Raw genomic sequence first — 9,191 nt, 5'->3', positions numbered from 1 at the left:
TGTCTGGCTGCCATTTTTAAGTAGTGTGCCCCAAGGGGCTGAGGCCTTGTCCCCAGGCAGAGACCCCAACCCAGGGATAACCACGTCCCCCATGCCGTGTGGGAACCTTCGAGCAGAGGGCAAGGGCCTGTGTCTGTGGCAAAGGTGTGAGGCACCGGAGCGTGGCTTTTGACCTTGAATTAGCACCAAAAACACCTAACCAGCCTCCGATGGCCCATTTTGAGCCTGATGCCCTCTCTCAAGGGGAAAAGGAGAGCGAGTGGTGGCCGACAGAGCCAACGTGCGTGGCCACAGGCAAACCTTCGGCCTGGCCAGGCGCAGCAGAGGGGACAGCACGGCGACGGGCCTGTGTGCGGTCTCCTTGGCCCCGGCACAGCTCACATCACTGCACGGCTGAACGGGGCTCTGCTGGCTGTAGGCAGGGATCCATCGGTTATGACACATTTGGCATGAATGAAATTGCCTCATAAAATACTTCTCAGATCAGCAAGAACTTGAGGGACCTCAGGAGGGAGCAGAAGGAGAGGAAAGTTCAGACGATCGGCCGCGAGGGCCCGCACGCCTTGGAAGCAAAAGCAGACAGGGGAGAGAGACCACCAAGGGGCAAAAGGTGTAAAGTGGAGGTGTTGCAACTCGTGGAGCATCAGCTCTGCTTTCAGAGGGAGCATTTGAGTTGGACCACCTCCATCTCCTTGGGAGAGCAACCAATATTCCGGATAACAAACAAGGTAGAGCAGTTAAGGGGGCTTTAATGGAGCATCTTTGGGGAACAATATTAAAGAAGGTAAACAGAAGACGTAGGCGCCGCCATAAACTGCTGGCTCCTGGCAGCGCGAATGTTAATAGCAAACCTAAAAGCCTGGGCAGTAAACAACGGGAGGTAGAAATAGCCACCGATGGAGAAAAAATAATAATAAAAGTGACTTGGTATTTCTGAAACCTCATGGGAAGGTGCAACCACAAGTGGGCTGTTGGATTTGCCAGCACCTTCTGCTCAGAAAAGATGTAGTCACCTTCTATAGCATTACAGCTTTGGTCCTGCTGCCTGCCGGGGCACAGATAGGGCTGGGTGTCCGGAGGGGGTGGCAGGCTGGGCCGGCACAGGGTCGTCCCGCGCTGACAGATAAAGATGGATCGATGGCAGAGCTGCAGATTGATGGCTGCTGTCAGCTGCTGGCCCGCCTCGCCAGCCCGGGAAGGGAAGCAGACTCCATGCCCAGTCCTTTTAAAGGCTTTTGCCTCGGGATATGATTTATTGTTAGAAAACAAAGGATGTTTAAGAAAAAAAAAAGAAAAAAAGAAAAAAAAAAAAAGCCAACACAAAATAAAACATCTCAATTGATGAAAGCTGTCTTCGTTCCCCAGTGGCTTTTCCCCCTCTCCTTGAGCCTGGGAGCAGAGGAGGCATACATTCCCCCCCCCCCCAGATCACCCAAACCCAGCTCCCTCTGCCTTTTAGGTCTGCAGCTCTCTCGTCTCGTGATGGGCAGGGACTCCAAAACCTATCCCCAGGCTGTCACTCCCCAGGCTGTCACTGTGCCAGCGAGCATGACAGCATGTGCAAGCACAGAAGAGCTCTGACCAATGCTATTTATATGCGATGAGGGACCAGAGTTTTAAAAGCACAGAGGTGCTCAGCTCTAGGCCTTAGTTCTGGAAAAATAACAACTGCTCGGGGCTGAAAATAGTCAGGATCAAAATTAGGAGTGGAAGGAATTGTTTAAACAAACAAAAAATAATTGAATGGCTGATAATTGGTAAGTGTTTAAGGCTATTTTGTGAGATGCTCTAAGATAACTGAACTGCTATTCTGGGAGCCTCAGCACTGTCTTACATAAACAAGTCCCAGCTAGGAGAGAAGGTGGAAGCAGCATTACTGGAGGTTTAACATCTGCATCTGCTTAGATAAGTATGGGCATATGTATGTGGCACTGATGTGCATGCATGTCAATGGTAAATAAAAAGTGGGGAATCTGATAGCAGCGAGTGGAAACCAGTGAGAATATGCAGACACCTGGGAAAGTGACCTAAAGGCAGGACTGGAAAATCTGTGGCTGCTAGGGTTAATGATAATAAGAATTTATTTTTTTTAATGTACAAAGAAAAGCCAAATCCTACAATGAGATCCCAGACAATAATGGGAAAATATTCAGCCTGCCTGTAGGACAGACAAAGTTATTTGTTCACCATTTATTTTCTCTTTGGAAAGAAGCAGGATGACACACTCATACTTTACGGAGATAATGAAATACTTTGTATTCTATCAGCGATGAAGCCGTGTGTTAAACAGCAGTGATTAAAGTTAGACATTCTGCAGGATCAGATAACTTGCATCAAAGGATAAACAAATTGGCCCGAGAGCTCTCTGAACCATTAGTGTTGATTTTTAAACAAATCTGGGAACTCTGGGGAAGTTCCAGAGGACTGGAAAAAAAAATCTAACACCAAACTAATACAGCAGTAAACAAGAGGACCCACGAAAACAAGCCGTGTTTGGCAGGACGTGGATCCAGAAAGACTGATCTGAAGAAAAGCCCTTGTGGAACACAGTCCATACGGAGACACAGTGTGTCTCCTAATTAATGTCAATCAGCTGTGGTTTACAGAAAATAGAGCCTTTCTATTGTTTGTGATGGGATAGCAACCTAAATTGACAAGGTGGCATAACGCGCTTAGGTTTTTGCATGGTGCTTGGCTTGCATCCACATTTTTATAAAAAATAAGAAAGAAAATCATCATTCCAGTACAAAAGCAGTTCAGTTGGGATTGGTTTTACTGGGTTGATTGTAAACTTAAAGATTGTGTCTGGTGGGGTTGTTCCTCACAGGACCTTCTGGGGGCTGCATAAGGTGGATTGACCTTTGCTGGAAAAATGGGTGATCAGGAGAGAGATGAACCTCTCCACGGACAGGTCACTTGGGCTCTGTCTATGCTAGACCTTGTGTCCTGGCCTCCAGAGGCTGCAGAGCGGGGAGCTGCTGCGATGCGCCAGCACTCCCATCTGGGTTTCCTCTGTGTGCAAAGCGAGGCTCTGGGGTTGCTGGTACATACCCAACCCGGAGCTGGGACGCAGCCAAAGCATGCCTCCAGATCTAAGATTTGGGAAGCCTTCTGGGATAACCTCATCTAGACACAGCTTGGGTCCCTTGGCCAGGAGGGCTCCCCTCTACAGTGCATGCTTCAACCCAGCTGCATGCAGGGTCTTCTACGGCTCGAAGGTCTGACCACCAGGCACCACAACAAGCCAGTTCAGGTCCTCAGAGCAACACAGCTCCTATAAGCTCTCTTAGGCTTGTGAGAAAGGGGATGTTCCAGCCAGCTCCAAGGTGCATGTGATGGCAAGTGCTGTTTTCCTTCCCAGAGCCGCCCCACATGCATATAAATTCAAAAGCAGCTGTTCCCAATCATGCCCGTTTATTCTTTCAAGTCGTGATAATGATCATCTCAGTTTCAGCGTGTGTGACAGTCTGTCTATTCCCTTCAGCCAAGTTTCCACAACAGCGGTATTTACAATCAGATGCTTGCACCCAGAAGTCTCTGCCGAAGTGCTGGGATGAATGCTCATGGCAGCTGAGGACCCAGTCATCCTAGGTATGCTGTTTTCAACCTAATGTGCTCAATGGAGTCCTAAATCTTTTCCTTACACACTGAAGAACCCCTTGAGAAAATGTTAATCTGTAGATAACTGCTGAGCACGTCGGAACCTTCTTTCCTTGTTCATTGTAGGAAGAGCTTGCAGTATCTTGACAAGCTGGTGGGGCACTGCCCACGAGTCCCTGGATTTAAAAAGGGAATTCTTGGCTTTGAAGAGCCTGGAGGAGCTACAAGTAGGAATTAGCTCAGGTTTTACACGATGTCTTTTAGCCCAGGAGCTTTCAGCCATTTGACTTCATAGAAACACCGCTCCACATGTGGCCGGGATGCATCTGAGAAGCAAACACATGTGGAAAGGTGGGTAGGCAGAATGTGACCAGCCCAGCACAGCAGCATCTCCCCAGGCAATGGCTTCACCCAGAGCAGTTTCATTTGTGTGGGTTGGTAGGATGGCCATGAACGTACAGGTGTCTATGGGGTCAGCAGGATATGATGGAAAATTCCCTTTCCCTGACAAGCTGCGTACTCCATCACTCAGGAATGCTAACAGCCACATGTTTGGCTGAAAAATGATCATCCTCAGGAAGGGAACAGGTCTATCAGGCTAAAGCAAGAGAACAACTCAAAGCATGACATGCAGGAATGACACCTCAGGGCTTCAAATTTGTTCCCCATCAATGCAGAGGAAGAAAATCGACCTAGACACTGTTGGGGTTGACAGGTCTTAAATTTAATCTGCTCCAAAGGCAAGACGTGACCCCGTTCCTGCATGCTGTACAGCTGCAGCTGCTTTACCCATTGGTTTTTCCTACTCTCTGGCCACCTCGCAACCTTTCCAGCAGAGCAGAGATGTATTTCTGCCTGCACACGGGCTGTCAAAACCAACTTCAGCAGGATTTCCTGCGTACAGCAGCAGCTAGGTGTCCAGACCAACAACAGCCCCAGAAAGGTGAGCTTAGCCCCCATCCCCTTTCCCTCAAGGCTGGTATTTTTTCATCCCGTTTGATTTTCCTGGAGCCCCAAACCAGGTTTTGGGGTGTTGTTTCATCTGCTGTTGCTGCCTTTGCCTTTTTCTTCCTTTTTGTTTCACCTCATCTGGAAATTCTCATCCTGGGTTTAAGACCAGCTCCTGCAACCAAACTGGTCGGGGCTCGTGTGGCCCTAACTGGTGCTCTGTAGGAAGCTGATGGACCTCGGGTGCAAGATGTGGCTGGGGCTCTGGTGGGGCCCCACAGTTGCTGCAGGAGCTGAGGCTACCTGGATCCCACATCAACTGCAGCCGCCTGAATAACCACAGGGATTTTTTGTTCTACCAGCGGAGCCAAAGCACTGAAGATGAAAAGGTCCTGCCAAGTCAGCAGAACCCATCCATCTTCCCAGCGAAGCGAACAAAAAGGGGTTTCAGGTTAATCGATCTGCCCCAAACGAAGCGTTTTGGTTTGGCCTTCCTCACTTCCCTGTCTCCTCCTCTGTTCTCCTGTTGCGACTGCTTGGATTTAGGATCTGCTGAATCCAACCCAAAGCCACAGATGGGTCCAGTCCACTTGAATTAGTACTTCCCAGCAGACAAAATCCATATCTGAAAGCTTGCGTGCGGTTTTAGGTTCAATAATTTTCCCAATCACAAATTCCCTCCGTTGACCTTGGTCCAAGCGCTCGAGCTCTGCGGGACCTCTGTTTATTTGTGTAAGATGCTCTTCTCTTTCAGCACTGATTGTTCCTCAAGGCGAGGGCTATATTTAAGCAGCACCCTGTGTTTACGCAGTTGGCTGATGTGGTGTTGTGAAACCGTTGATTGAAGCCTGCTAGAAGACGGAGGGTACTCAGCGCAGATGGACTTTTTCCCCCGTCAGCGTGCCAAGCTCCAGCCAGCCTCCGCTATTTCGGAGGCTCGTGATCTGACCGGCTTCGGGCGCTGTCACAAGGATGGAGAAAGGCCTGTCTTCTCACTCAAGGGACACTTCTTGCCAAGCCCGGAGGCAGCACGGCTTCTCAGTAAAGTGGTTGTAATAATGTTTTAACATGGGCAAAAGAAAAAAAAAAAAAAAAGAGACAAGACCTCCCTAAACCTTGTTCAAAGGGCTGGTGGAAATGGAGTCATGGAAATTTTTGACAAATACAAAACAAAACACAGCCGGAGGCAGAAACCCAGCATGGAAAATTGGAGCCCAGTTAAAGTCTGGCAAAATCCTAAGTGGAGAAACATCTATTCTATTCTCTTCTGTTCTGATCCTAAAAAGCTGCCTGATGTTTCCTCTTCTCTGGGAAAAGAGGTCCGAGGTGAAGACTCACCTCGCTGCATGACTGGGAGGTGATTGCATTTGTCATGGGGGTGGTGATATAATAGCCACGGTGGACAGAAAAGCATGAGATGTTCACTGGGGGACAGAAACCTCATGGAAAAAAGAAGGAGACGAGGAAACGGAGTCCAGGCTCTGGTTCAGCCACCGATCCCCTGGTAGCAAGGGAAAGGTCAGAATTTACATGCCCCGTCCCCCAGAGCTTGAAGAAGGGAGCGTGGGGATGGCATGCTGAGTGAGGGTGGTGGCAGAGGGGAGATGCTTGGTAAAGGCAGGGGGCAATGTGTTCACAGGGAGATGGAAAACACTTTTCCTGCTGGGATATCTGTCCCTGTGTCCTGCTGGACACCCCGGTGAGGAGTCAGCAGGGAGGGACGTGATCCTGGCACCATTGGGACCGCTCCTGCCTGGGGCCAGCCTGGCCACGTCCTGCCTTCTCCATCTGGGACATCCCCGGCCAGTGACTCAGGGGCCTGAGGAATGTGTGTCCAAGCCACTTCCCCCTGGCCATCTGGGGAACGTCCTCCCCCTACAAGTCATCCTTGAGGGGCCAAAAACTGCCACTGCCTCCATGTCAGGCACTGGGCTGTGCTGGGCAAGGTGAGGCAGCAGGGAGGGCGCCGCTCCTGCTGATGGATCCACAGGTAAGTCAGAAGAATTTGCCAGCAAGACAAACCAAATGAACCCACCTGTGGTTCATATAAAATTTGGTGGGTGCCTTTGCATGTACCACCTGGGTTCATTTCTCAAGGTCAGATAAACCTGGGCTGGAGCTGAGCATTGCCATTGGAGCTACTCCAAATGCCGTGGTGTATGAAGGTGAAAATGAAGTCCTGGCCTCCTAGTTCTTCAAGCCTTTGGCAGAAAAATAAATTAATTTAGGAGCCCTTGCTTTCAGCCTTGCCCTCTTTAGGTACCAAGATGTTAGAAGTCCACCTCCCTTGGTCCAGGCTTAGGTCCGAGCCCCTGCTTCTTCAGTTACTGGTTTAGGACATTCATCCAGCACACCCAGCCAGGGGGACTGGGCCATTCCTTGGTCCTTTCTCGACTAAAAAAAAAAAGTGGTTGAGGCTCAGATCCACCCTGCCTGCCGGCGTTAGGACAGGGGAGGCTGCCTGCAGACATACCAGAGGCGTGCTGCTCTGTACCTGGGCTGGGCGCACAGGGGACAGGCTGCCAGCTCGAGCGCCGGGACGGACACGCCGCGCCGCTTGCGGTTAGGGTAGTCTTGATGCTTAGATGGCAGCAGTATTAAATGTGCATAAAGCAGACAGACTGGTGCTAAAGTACTTACTGGGAACATTAATAAACCGTGGACCACCCTTCCTCATCATGTGATGTGGTTCTGTCTATAGGCAAGATATGTAAAAACAATTTAAAATTAATTTAGCTTTTAAACCGTTTAAAAACATATAAAAAAACACAACCTTTTGATATAGGATTGGGCTGTTTTTCCAAGTGGGAAAATGTTCACATCAGGATTGATTTAATTTTTTTTTCCCCCTTTTAAATCATAAACAGTCCCGGTACAAGAAACAGTAGCTGTTATTGATTAAAAGTTCATTTGCCTTGTCTTTGCTGATGATTGATATTTGGGAAGGAGGGATAGAAGAAGGGAAGGGTGTTGTACTTTGGAGAGAAAAAGAAAACGTGTCACATGTTACCTGCATCTTAGAATAATGTTAGTGTTGGAAGGAGCGCGGCTTGCGAAAAATAATAATTGTTTTAAGGTTCAGCAGATCCTGGTCCTTTTCGCCTGCGTTTTAATGTGCTAGACGGGCCCCCTTGAAATAGCAGCGTGATGCAGGAGGGGAGCGAGGCAATTGCATTTCCAAATGGGATTTTTATGGCCCGTTGAAGGAAAGCAGCTACCCACTGGATAGCGCCGCGCAGTTTCCAGCGGCGGGCTTTTAACGCTTCCTTTCGCCAGCACGTGTGCCGCGCTGCCGAGCGGGAGCTGCCGCCGCACCCTGGGATCACGCTGAGCCCCCAAAACCTCTGGATTTTTATGGGCACCCCAAAACCTCTGCAGCAAGCCAGGGGTGCAGGACGCAGCCAGGGCTGAGGTGGCAGTGGTGGGATTTTGCCCTCGGTGCCTCGCCCCAGGGATGTGGGCATGGGCGCACACATCGCCCTGGGTGCTGCCCTGCCTTCGGTGAGCTGGGAGCCCGAAGGCTTTGCAAAATCTCTGCCCAGGAAGGCTCTGGTTTCAGCCAATTTACGTGGAAACCACACCGGAGGGACGCTGGAGGTGGAGGTCCCATTGGCTCCAGGGCGTTCAAAGGAGCTGGGTTCAATGGGGCATGAAAGGCGCTTCCCAGCCAGAACGTTTTCTGGGCAAACAGGACGGATTCAAAGAAGGCAAAATTCTGCAAATTCCTCTCCATTCCCCGAATTGTTGAAACGGGGAACAGGGTGAAAAGAGAAGCGTTTTGCCTAGACGTTTTCAAAGCAGAAAGTTTCTTAGTTTTGTCTTGGCCCAGCCTTCGGTTTCAAGACCTCCTTCGGTTTCAATAAGAAATAAAATTCCTGAAAAAAAAAAAAATACTTAAAACATCTGTCAAAACAGAAACTTCTCAGTAGAACTGAAATCGGCTTTTTCCAAGACTTTATAATTTGCTGCGAATATTTGTGGCAAAATTTCTTCCCGGCTCGTTCCCAGTGCTGAACCGGCGGGGAAGGAGCGCACCGGGATCCGCGGGGCGCCTTGTTCCCGGCACTGCTCCCAAGGTTTCTCAGCGTGTGGGGAAACTGTGGCACAAAGAAACCCGACCAATTTCCCAAGAAGAGGAGTGTGGGACTCTGTTGCTTGCTTTAATAAGAGTGTGTGTGCTGGTTTACGCATTGGCGTGGTGAAAGCTGCCCATACCCTGGGCACAAACAGCGGCAGCCCAGAGGGAGGCATCGGGTTCCCACCTAAAGGGGCAGAGTTAAGGGGATCTCAGCTTTAGGCTGGTAACCTTAGCTTAAGCTGATGCCTTACACATTCTCCAAAGATGATTTTGTCCGTAAGGCAGAGGCATCTGGCATTTTATAGCATTTTCGTAGGTTTTGAACTGATCTGAAAGGAGGAGAGCGGAAGGGAAAGGCATCCCTCTGTCTGACACGTGTGGATGTTTTCCTGGCCTGCTACCTGTGTAAGGGCAGGCATCTTTATATCCTCCTGATTTTATTGCTGCCTTTCCCATAAACAACGTGCCCTGCCTACAGATCCCTTACACGGGGATCACATCCTGCTCCTCCAAAGCACTTTATCTTCAGGAGAAGATAAATCCCCCCAGGAAGCAGAATCCCTCT

Source organism: Anas platyrhynchos, chromosome 8 (assembly GCF_047663525.1).
Source record: "Anas platyrhynchos isolate ZD024472 breed Pekin duck chromosome 8, IASCAAS_PekinDuck_T2T, whole genome shotgun sequence".
NCBI classification, from domain to species: domain Eukaryota; kingdom Metazoa; phylum Chordata; class Aves; order Anseriformes; family Anatidae; genus Anas; species Anas platyrhynchos.
Note: the sequence above shows the minus strand (reverse complement) of the source record.